We start from the raw sequence: 12544 nt of genomic DNA, 5'->3' as shown, positions 1-12544 counted from the left end.
TGTGTCCTTTGCTGCCTTCACATCTCCCTGATCACAAGTCTTAGAAGTCACTTACCTGGCTTCTAAAGGTTTTGTGTCTGAGATCCAGCTGGATCTCACCCAGGTTAAGCTCTGTTTATGGATGGGTAGGCAAAGGAAATTTAGTGAGCAGTAAAGTATGGGAGAGAGGCTGAAAGTTCAGACTTCTACAATTTAGATTTACAGCATTGTGTTACGTGGTAAAGGATTTGCCGTAGCTGTTATGAATGTCTGGGTCTGAATGACAAAGTATTTTAGCAGAAGGACATGGATTTTATCATATCAAGATTTTTGGATCACATCTTGACTTAATGTTTCTGCTGATATATAAAATAAGCTGATGCTTCCAGTCCAATTTCTTATAACCTGATATCACCCATATATCCTCCTTCTCTTTCTTTCGAAACAAGTCCAAGATCTTCAACTTATTTGAGAGAACGTTGTCATCAGAAGTGAAATACTAAACCTTTTATTTAACCTTGAAATAGAATGGTGAGGCCAGCATTAGCAAGGTGGCTATTTCTTTACTCTACAAAATATTTCTTCTTCCTAGCATATTGATTGGTTAAATCAGAGTTGAACTCTTCGAGAAGAGAATGACGGTTTAGAAAGAAAAACATTATCCACCTAATTGTTTATTCATTTTTTTCCTTTTGTGCCTCAAAATAGTCTTTTTCTTGTAAGAGGGGTTTATAGTCCAGCTGCCAACAATGTTGCATGGATGCTGACAGAACCCTAGCAGTGATGACCCAGAAGATTGCCTGGTTACCTCAGTTCTCTTTATAATCCATTAATTTCTTCTACTATAACCTATTCTTGGGATGTCATGTAGCCAAGAAAAATGAAAAAGGAAAAACAGGCATTTCCTTTCCTGATACGTAGACGTGCTGGTCACCTAGGGATATTTTATAGTAACCTCTAGATGTTCAAAAAGAGAAGGAAAAGTACTGATTAAAATAAATTAACAGGTTTCAAGGGAATGGAATCTATTCGAGTAGACTTAATGTAAGTTAAATGTAGACTTCTTAATGTAAACAATGCAACTGATAATCAGTGGTTTTTAATATTAATTTTTAAACAAGTCTTGGATTATTTGTAGATGAAATCAAATGTACTTTCATTTATTAGTAAGGAAACTGATTTTATTTGTGTAAATGTTACATCATTCTGTATTTCAAACTACATAAGAAGTCAAACAAACTTGGAGTCCTAGTTTCAGCCTGTCACATCTTGTACCTATCTGTCTTTGGACAAGTTACATAAACTCTTTGAGACTCAGTTTCTTTATTTGTAAAGTTGAGGTCATTATGTCTACAGAGTAAAGTTGTTGGGAAGGATGAATGAGATTGTATATTTATAAAAGATGTCTCACATAGTTCATGTTCGTTATGAGTTTAAAAAATGCCAACTTTGAGGTCAGATTTCTGGATTCAGAGCACAATTCATTATTCTTTCTCACTTAGACAAGTCCCATCATTAGCCTGAATTTTACTTTTCTCCTCTCTGAAATAGAGGTGATAAATGTCTACCTCATAGGGTTAATTTATAATTAAATGATACAGTATTTGTACGTGATTGCGTAATAACACGTAGTTAAGTCATATACACACAGAGATTCACATACACACACACTTTTATTTATGTTCACATTTGTAGAGGTCCTGCCACCAGTTACCAAAAATGTGGAAATAAAATGACCTGGATTCTGGATTTATTAGTCTTAAGAGTAACATGGCTAAAAATAAAACATTTATATTATGTAATTAAAGCATAAAAACAAATAGTTTGTTTTACACCTTCAGTGGGTATCTACTCACCTGATAACACCTTCAAGTTTTCTGGGAGCAGAGTAGACGAATTAAATGAATACTTATCATCAACTTCTTCCTACTCCTACTTTTACCTCTTAAATGTGAGATGATCAAGCAATAGGCATTGAGTATCGACAAATCAAATTTCTGTTTTGCTGCTTCTTCCTCCTGTCATTTGCAGTTTCCTTCTGTTCCACTTTGAGCTGTTTTATGACTCTTTGGTATCGCTTCATAATGTACCAGTTCTCACTTTTTCTCTTCCTGTCACTTATCTTAAAATATAATCATTCTTTCTTCTGTATCTTTTATAGGCTGATACTCTTAGAATTTCACTTTTTAATCATTTAGCATAATATCTGTCAGATACACTCAATTCATTCAAGGGAATTGCAGCTTAACAAAGGTTAACGTTCTAAAGTTATATAAGGAGAAAATCACATATAATCAACATTACACATGGAATATGTTAAATCGCCCATAAAAATCATCTACATAATTTTGCATGAGCCATGTAGTCACTGAATAATTCTTAACAGGACATTTATCCTCTAATGTCAGAACAGGTGACTGTTTCTTCAGATAATACCAGATGAGCCAGCTTGATCTTTTACAGGTCATATGCTACCACATTACTTTTATTTATTTATTGTTGCCCAGTGTAGAATTCAATTCATATCGGTTAAATGCGAACAGAATATGAACTTACTTTACCAGTTGATTGAATGAGTATTATTTTGCCAGTCAATTTATATCTTTCAGTTTTTATAGATAAGAAAATTGTCAATTCCTAATGCTTTCATAAGTGTCATTGGATTTCATTTGAACTTCAGATATTAGGGTCTCTTTGGTGATATTCATTCTGCAGGATTATGGTTGTTTTATATATGTAGAAATATAATAATTCTGGGTCATTGGATAACATTTTTTGATAGTTGACTTCCTTCTAACAATTAAACTATTTCACTTGGATTTTTGGATTAAAAATAACCCTACCTTTAATAAAATATGTTTTATTTTTCCTTCATTTTTCAATTTTTAATTACCAGGTGTCTCCCCTTTATGGTTTTACTGTTTAAGTCTTCATACAATGCATTGTTTTTAAGGGCTAAAACATGCAAGGCAGATTTTTAATTTTGACTTTGATATAGATAAGATGCTTTATAACATAAGAAAACTGTTGCCATTGTTAGAGGAAAAATATTTTTGTTAATAGGTATTTATACTTAGAGTGTAGCAGCCAAAATCAAGTTGTATGGAGTGAGGACTTACAAACACTGGAGAATAAATGTTTGGACTTCTATTTCAACAATTTTGGCTGAGAAAAAAAAGAAGGAGCTAGTATGGCAGTGAAATGGGGGGCAAGTCAGAGGCTAGTGTTTATGTCTGTTTTCTCTTGGGATAGAATATAATGGAATTTTCCTACTTTAAAGCCCAAGAGAAAGACACAATAGACAAGGAAAAATTAAAGATTTTAGACGGACCCGCTGGTAAAACAAGAAGCTTAAAACGGTTAAAGGAGATGAAAGTCCTCTTTCAACTATAATTCAGAAGAAATGGTTCATAACTAGTTACATAATTCCTAAACTGGTTTCACATGGAATATCACTCCTTGACATGATTATTCCTTTCCAAACTCCCCCCCTGCCCCCTTCTATCCCTTCCGTCACCCATTCCTTGCATTCCAGGGATTATGCGTAAAAGAGAATGTATTAGTATCTGAGGGCTGCCTTAACAAAATATCACAAAGTCAGTGGTTTAAAACAACAGAAATTTGTTCTCTCAGTTCTGGAGGCTAGATCTCTGAAATCAAGCTTTCAGTAGTGCCACACTCCCTCTGAAGGCCCTAGGGAAGAATCTTTCCTGGCTTCTTCCTAGCTTCTAGTGGCTTTCAGCCACCCTTCACATTCTGTGGCTGTAGTTGTATCACTAATTTCTGCCTCTGTCTTCACAAGACCTTTGCCCTGTTTGTGTGTCTCCTCTGTTTCTGCATGTATCTCTGTCCTCTTTTCTTTTAAAGACACCATGTGTTGGATTTAGGGTGCACTTTAATCCAGTATAATTTCATATTAATATTTAATTATATCTGCAAAGATCCTGTTTCCAAATACAATGACATTTTAAGCTCCTAGGCAGATACACATTTTGGGGGGTGGGGAACACTATTCAACCCACTACAGAGGATGAACTATATTACCAGAGTTTTATGTAGAAAATCTTAGACAAAAATTATTCTATAAAACATGTATCAAATATTAGCTCTGTGGAATGCAAACTGACATTCAGATTTCTTGGAGAATTCCAACGTTAAAATCACCTTGAGGATATCCAGAATAGTCTGTGGTGACTTAATTTTGTGTTTGGGCTTCCAGATAGTTCACCTCCTAAAAGGCCTGTGATTGGCTATTTATCAAGGGCAAAACTTACTTTTCCCCAAGACTGGCGTTCAAACGTGGAATCTTGGAAGTATGCATGAAAACTTTCTCGGGTTTTTCTTCTTAGTTTTCCCAGTTAGTCAGCCCTCTCTGTATCTTCTGTTATTAATGCAGTCTCTTGGTTGTATAGGTTTCAAGTTCATGAACTCCTAAATCACACAAAGTTGTCAGGCTGGTCTACTCTGTACAGGGGGTACAGACAGTTACTAAAACCTTTTGTTTATTGCTGGGAGAGAGGTTTGGGGTTTGTTTGTTTTGTTTTAAGTAGTTGACACAACCTTGAATTTCTTTCCTACTTCTTCATAGTTTGTATTCTTTCTGATTCACAACTGCTATTTTTCCTATCTTTCATTGCAGTATGTTTCCTCAAGGTCAATTTAGAAACATCTTTCCCTATGATGTTGCCTTCAATATGGGGTTATAACTGTTTTTTTTTTCTCAAACTATACCATAATATTGTATTAACAACACTGATAATGATTAGATAATGAATATTTCATTAATTCTTATTATATTTGCTCAATTTAGTATTTCCTTTCCATATTATATACTTAGGTTATTACATAATGATTGTTAAATGCAATTTATTTTTGTAATATCATATCTTTCACCTTTCTGTATTAACTGTTAGTCTATAAAAGGTAGTATTTAAAAATTCAGATCTCCTTAGAATTTAGAAGGAAAAAGCAAAAGCAGTGGATTGGAACTAAGATGTATACATGCTCACACACACACACTATATATATATATATATATATATATATATATACACATATATATATATATACATATACATATATATATATACACACACATATATAAAGATTACTTTTCTTGTGGGTATCTGGACTTTGTAATATGTACTACTGTAGTTTTGAGCTATGGATGGAAAGTCAACTATTCTCATCTTTTGTGTTAAAACTAATAGCCATTTTTTTACTCCGTGTATATTCTCCTTTAAAACTCAGACATATATCTACCCATTTGTCTTTTGATCTTATATCTAGGTGGTTTTCAATTATCTATTTTATTCAGCATCCCTTACAGAATTTATGTTGTCATCACCAGACTTTATACTTAATTCAGTAATTTATTGTCACTACTTTCCCCCATATTATAGTGACAAATGGTTTTGAGATTATTTTTGTATGCTCATTAGGTCAGTAAATCATTTTACTGGCATTCTGTTTTTCCTGATGTGAAGATTTAAGTAATGAATGAACTCTTCCAGTCGATAAAGGCTTTTTATATTTTATATTTAAAATGTATGACACCAGCATCAAAATCAATGATTAGTCTTTTGTAAATGTTGAGTTCACTTCTTTAAAAATGACAAATGTTCACAAAATGTGTTTATTCAAAATGTGTATTTACCACTTACCATTATTTGTTATATATAGAACAATTACAAAGAAAAGTGTGCTCTCTTATTGTTTTAAAAAATTTATGGTTCTGTTAATGTCAATATGGAGGGATGTGTATGTTAATTTTATGCCTATAAGAGAGGAAACCCTTAGGTTTGAGCCCAACATTTGAGAGTAAGGAAATGTCATTGTATGTATTTATATTTATATTATTTAATTCTTTGGGTACCACTCGTATAATTAGATGAAACCATATTTAGTCACCAGCTAGACCAGGATCCCCCATCCAAATTTGATTTGGATGTCAAGACTTATGACACCACACATGCACTAAGAAGGTATGAAAAGATGTAGGTATCACTTATAATAATGAGACTTTCTGGGAAGAGCAGAGCACAATCCAGAATTGGATCCAGTGAGATCCAAAATTGCTTAAGGAAACAAGGAAAGCTGACTGGCTTTGGGTTTTATTCTGGTGCTAGAGTGAAAGCTCCCTCACAATAGTCAGAACTTATGTGATTTGAAAATCCCATTTGTCTAAAGGAAAGTGTACCCTGCCTTTCTTATTAGCTTGCCCCATATAAGGGGCGAAAAGAGAAGTGGAAGAGGTATGGCTTGGAACTTGCCAGTGATTAAACATCAAAAATGGATCAGACTTTATCACAATTCACTCTTGGTGTTTTTTAAGTGAAATGTGTCATATTTTAACTTGTCTAAATCACATTGTCACTTTATAAGGCTTGTATCCAGAGACTTAGGGACATGACATTTCCATTGAATATCTTGTTGCAGAGCTCAGCATTTTGTATTGTGAGAAGTGAAATGGTTGCCTTGATTGCTGTCGGTAACTACGAGAGCTCTAAAAAAGATGCGAAGTAATTTGATGAAGTCTTAGTATGGTGGCTTTAGTATGTGTGGAGATATGTGTAGCATCAATTTGTATTTAGGGAGTGTCTGAGACAAAATTCTCAGAAGTGTCTACCCCATAAGGGGCAACCATATGCTCAGATAATTGGCAATGGCTCAAGGGTCTAAGACACGTTCACCCGGGCTATTTGTTAACTATGACGTCCAGTGAAGGGTGACTATCCAAAGTTTGGGCAGTTGTACTAATCAGTGAATCTTTTTATCAGGGATATCACGGTTAAGGTATTAAAAGAAGCAGTTTTCCAGGGTGTTCATCATGTTGATGATGTTGGTTATACTGTCTACGTATACAGATTCACTTTACTATTCACTCAGTTGATCCCCAAAGGCTACTCAGGGAGCTAAGGGATTCAGAAGAGGAACCTCTGAAAAAGCATGGCATCTGGCAAGGAATTAAGGACCAGAAAGGCCACACCTTCATGCAGGTTGGGGTAGGTCAAAGGGCCTAGTTTTAGCTCTAATATGTAGGTATACTTTGCATTTTTAGCTAGGAGGCTTTAGTAGCCATACCAAACTTGCAGAATACTGCTTCCAAGACTCAAGGCACAATGCGCAGCTGAATATAGAGAGCCATGGACTCAGAGCCTTTGAGAGAATTTTTTTCTGGGAGATCCCACCATGCAGCATTGCCACTGCAATAGCATGGGACTTAGAGGGGAATCTTCTTGTATCAGAAGTTCAGGGGCAACTTATGCCTATCATAGGGAGTCCAGAGACTCCAAGAGCCATGAGGGGAACTTGCTAAAGCCTCTAGAGTAATGGAGTCTCTAAGGGACGGCACTTGTTGTATTATAATTCAGGGGTCTAGAGATAGTTTTGTAAATGGCACCATTCAAGGTAGGCCTGTTTACTAAAAACAGAATAAATTACCTTAAGTAAAATTATAAATTAGGAATATGTTGCCCTCAAAATCCAAAAATTCCTAAAAGACATTTGAGCTGTTTTAACATTGTGTTGCCATGTGTCATTATTTCTTTCTTGGAGCACCTGGCTGGCTCAGTCAGTGGAGTGTGTGTCTCTTGACCTCAGGGTGGGGGGTTTGAGCCCCGCACTGGGTGTAGAGATTACTTAAAAATAAAATCTTTAGATTTTTTTACTTTCTTAATGGTGTCAGAAATAGAGTGGCTTCAGGCTGACCAAATAATTCCTAGGGATTTAACTGAGGTGACAGGGCCTTCTATTATATGTAGGTAAATGGAACCTCACAATTTGTGAGCTCTTTTGTATTTGTATGTCTTGAATGATTGTGGCAAATGAATATCCATGAAGGAAGGTGTCATAAGAGTGATGTCATTGCCTGTGCTCCTCAAGAAAGTTGGACACACTGATAATTTTGCCAACAAAGACGTGAGCAATGGCTGAGCTTTTGAAGACCTTGTGGGCAGCCAGGTAGAAGTGTCCCATCGAGGCTGAAGTCAAAATGTGTTGCATTTCATCATAGCTAAAGGCAAACTATGGCTCTGAGTCTGTGGAAATTGGTGTTAAACATATGAGCCAAATAAATAATAACAAAATATTTACCAGCTAATGATTGGATGGAACCAGTAATTTCAATGATATTGATTAATGGGATTTTAATGGTTGGAACCACAGAACCATGGTTGCAGTAATCCACCATGAGGTACCATTCATTTTTCCCAGGTTTAAGAACAACCATATTGGTCTGTTAAAGGGAGAAATATTGGGTATAAACACCCTTCTCTAAATAAATCTTTTGTGACGGGTGTCAGTCTTTAAAGGCTCTGTTTTAACTTATATTGGACCACATTAACTATTTTAATTATGGAGAAAGGCCCATAGTGTCTCAGTTTGGCAAGCCTTCTATAAATGCCAAAGACATAATTTAATTTAGTACATTTTTGATTAGAGTTTCCATGACTGCTATGGGATATTTAGGCAGGACAATAATTCTGATGATTAAGATAATGCATACCTCTTTGTTCCACATTTTATATTTCATAACTCCTTTATATTATAGGGTGTGCCCTTCTTTAAATTTACTGAGATCCCAAAAAGGACTATAATTTGAACCTCTGTAATTGTATAAGGCCATGAAGTTTTGCTAGTTGGTGCATCTCAGTAGATATTAAAATTAACTCAAATTCCATGTTGTAGAGGTGCAAAGGACAATTAGAGACATTTTAAGTCTCGTAGTAAATTTTGGATTTCTAATTGGGTCAAATTATGGATCTCTTTTTCAATTTTTTTTGTCTCCTCCTCACCTTATATCTAGTTTGTTTGTTTAATGGTTAACTAGATACAGTTTGGAGGAGAGGGAACCTCTTTACCCTGCTTATATTTATCACATTGTTTGTCTAGAAAGCGTCAAATCTGTAACATGAAGGTTAAGGGCTTCCCCCACAACAATTGTTTCTTTATAGGGCTTAAGGATCTGGAATTTAAGCAGAGTTTGAATTATCTCTTTAATTTTCCCACATGGCTGTCATGTGTTTTTGTTTGTTTATTTCTACATAAGCCTAGGATCAGGATCCTTGTTATAAAAAAGTCCGGGCAGCAGTGATAACGAAAACATTTGCACGGAGTCTTACTGAATCAGCTGCTTTTTTTTTTTCAACGTTTATTTATTTTTTTTGGGACAGAGAGAGACAGAGCATGAATGGGGGAGGGGCAGAGAGAGAGGGAGACACAGAATCGGAAACAGGCTCCAGGCTCTGAGCCATCAGCCCAGAGCCTGACACGGGGCTCGAACTCACGGACCGCGAGATCGTGACCTGGCTGAAGTCGGACGCTTAACCGACTGTGCCACCCAGGCGCCCCTGAATCAGCTGCTTTTAGGAGTGTAGACCTCAGCATGCCACGTGATAACTGCCCTTCCATACGACTGGCCACTCAACAGCCCCATGTATTGCACAGGGTATCAGTACTTTTCCTGAGAATTCTATGGGAGAAGGACCACAATCAACAGTCATAAAGTAAAAGTGTTCCTCTGAACTTTGCATTAATCACAGCTTATGCTGGAGTCAAGACACACAATTCCACATGAGGCATACAGATAGGACCAGGCTAAGATGCCCCAGACATGGTACGGTGGTACTGTGGTCAATTTAAGGACAGCCTTAACTCTTGTTTCTAAATGACAGTTGTCAAAATTTCTGGTGTGGGTTGATTAAATCTGTGATGAATATTCGGTAGAACTCAGCAAATACAGCACAAAGCAGCAGAGCTCAAAGTGCAAGATTGGTAGGGGGTAAAGGAGCCAGTTACTAAACCACGGCAAGAGAAGACAGACTCTCAGTCCTGTGATTCATCTCCTGGATACCTCCTCATGGCATCCCTTGTTGAGTTTGTGCTACAGTTGGTTTGGAGTTTAAGACAGATGGCACCACACAAACGATAGGGACCATGAAAACTTTTATCACTCACATAATGAGGCTTTCCAGGGGGAGGAGGACAGGCTTCCAAACACGTCCAGAATGGCACGAGAGAGCAGGGAAAGAAGATGGACTTTGGAATTCTGCTGGGGTAATAGGGTGGTGGTGGTGCTAGGGTTCCTGTGCTCATTCAGTGCTAGGGTGGTTTCACCCTCCCACTAGTGCCGAACAAAGAACTCAGGCTTTGTGATCTGCTTGCTCAGCTGTGTGGCAGAGGAGGAAGGGGAGCAGTGTGGCTGGAAATCTGTCAGCAAACATCAACACAGGCCTTTAGCCTCTTTAATAAAAACTGATTTAGAAAACTGCAATTTCTAAATTATATAATATCATATCTTAAATACATTGACATGTATCATCACTTCCTATTGCCATTATGTTCTCTTTCCACTTAAAAAAATTATTTCCTTTCAGCCTCCAAGAAAATGACTATAATATGCTCTAGAATGTTATTAGTTGAATTTTTTTAAGGTTTATTTATTTTTGAAAGAGAGAGAGAGCGCAAGCGGGGGAAAGACAGAGAGAATGAGGGACAGAGGATCCAAAGCAGACTCTGTGCTGACAGCAGCAAGCCTGATGCGGGGCTCGAGCCCATGAACCATGAGATCATGACCTGAGCTGAAGTCAGACACTCAACTGACTTAGCCACCCAGGTGCCCCTACCTGAATTTTTTAAATAACTGCTGAATTATCTATTAGGTCATTATGATAAGTATATATTTGCATTGATTGTATACTGGGTGTCAGTGGTGATGTTTCACATTTCTCTCATTTTTAAAAAAATCAGTTATAGGAAATAATTTATGCTTAAATATTCAGGAGAAAACTTTGAAAAATATAGTGCAGAATATAAGTCTAGACATTTTACAATAATTTGTTTAAATGGTGATTATGTATCACTATATTAGTATTTTTCCCATTCATATTCACTTTTATTTTTTGCTGTATTTTATCAAGATGATAAATTCTGTGGCTGCCCCCATCAGTCTGTTTAGTACCAATTAGCATCAGATTGCTGAAGATTATTTTGAATTAAAGCTCAGAGTCATAGGGTCAATGATGGCAACCAAAATAAACTGAAGAGAAGATTGGACAGTTATTGCGGAAAACTGGGAAAAAAAACTGAACCGGGAGACCAAAGGTCTGAATTGTGGTCTTTATCTGCCTCTGTAGGTAGTGTAAAATCAAGTAAGTTATTTAAGCTTTCTGGACCTCAGTTGGTTGTTTCTTTTGTTTTGTTTTGTTTTGTTTTGTTTGACCTATGAGAAGCTCTGATTCAATGGTCTCTAAGGACCTGCCCAGTAAAAAAAAAAAAAATGGGGGCAATTTACATTTAAATTCAAAGAGTATGCATTGGCAGCTAGAGAAGTAAAATATAGGAAAGAACTAACAACCATTCTGGAATTCAAGTCTGATCATAGAATTACATGGATTTGTGTAATTTTAGTTAATTACAAAAATGACTATAAATTTAGTATAAATTCTGAATCTTGTGTGTTCCTAAAAAAGTAAGTTATGTAACAGTCTTTTTCTACATTCCCCTTTTTAAACTTCCTTTCGTTTTCTTTTCTGATTTTTAATGCATCAGAATGTCCTGGGTAGTCGTCTTTAACTTTGTCACCTCTATCATGAAAGTTCCATAAGTACTTTTGAGGGCACTTCTCATTTTTCAGTCACTACAAATGTTAGAAAATTATCTTCTACTCTGTTCCCATACTTGTATTTAATTACAAAATAATTCCTTAGATAAACTCAAATATTCATATACTTACAAAATTTTACTGTAAATTTGATGGTCTTCCCTTAAGATCCCAATATGGGAGAATATTTGAAATTATGAAAAGAAAAAAAAACCCAGTTTTCTTTTTTTTAATTTTTTTTTCAACGTTTATTTATTTTTGGGACAGAGAGACACAGAGCATGAACGGGGGAGGGGCAGAGAGAGGGAGACACAGAATCAGAAACAGGCTCCAGGCTCTGAGCCATCAGCCCAGAGCCCGATGCGGGGCTTGAACTCACGGACCGCGAGATCGTGACCTGGCTGAAGTCGGACGCTTAACCGACTGCGCCACCCAGGCGCCCCCAAAACCCAGTTTTCTAAATGTATTCATAGTTTTTCCTGGAAAAGTTTTTATGGAGAAGTCATTAAACAGTCTTTTTTAGTTTTTCATTATTCTGTCATGCAGAATCACATTTGTAACATCTCATACTATGACAGATTAAAGCTAGGAGATAAATGATTCACAAAAACACACAGCATGCTGCAGGCAGATCCTTTTGTAAACATGGAATACCCATCATTTTTGATACTCTCCCACTGATGTTTCAGGATGGTAGAATGATCTCTAATTGTTTACCACTGCAATCCACTACCGATTACGATTTTTTCTCCTGTTTTGGTCACTTATGATTTAATTTATCTGCTTTAGACCCAACAAAATAACTAGAATTTTTAAGTAGTTTATTTATTTGAAAACTCAGTAAATTTTACTTCAAATAAGTTAGGGGATTGATGGCGTTTATTTTGTGGTTAGCATACAAATACATGGTGCACAATGCACACTACAGAAGTGTTATTCCAGCCCCTGAGTTAAAAGGGATTG

General features: G+C 36.2%; 1 protein-coding gene across 2 annotated transcripts in view; it reads left to right on the top strand.

The window, feature by feature from the left end:
* CSMD3 (CUB and Sushi multiple domains 3) overlaps positions 1-12544 on the top strand; it is a 1270863-nt gene that overhangs the window by 1020378 nt on the left and 237941 nt on the right. The gene's annotated exons all lie outside the window — the stretch shown is intronic.

The sequence above is a fragment of the Prionailurus viverrinus genome, chromosome F2, assembly GCF_022837055.1.
Source record: "Prionailurus viverrinus isolate Anna chromosome F2, UM_Priviv_1.0, whole genome shotgun sequence".
In the NCBI taxonomy this organism is placed as follows: domain Eukaryota; kingdom Metazoa; phylum Chordata; class Mammalia; order Carnivora; family Felidae; genus Prionailurus; species Prionailurus viverrinus.
The sequence above is the reverse complement of the archived record's forward strand: the minus strand, read 5'-3'. Positions and strand labels throughout refer to the sequence as shown.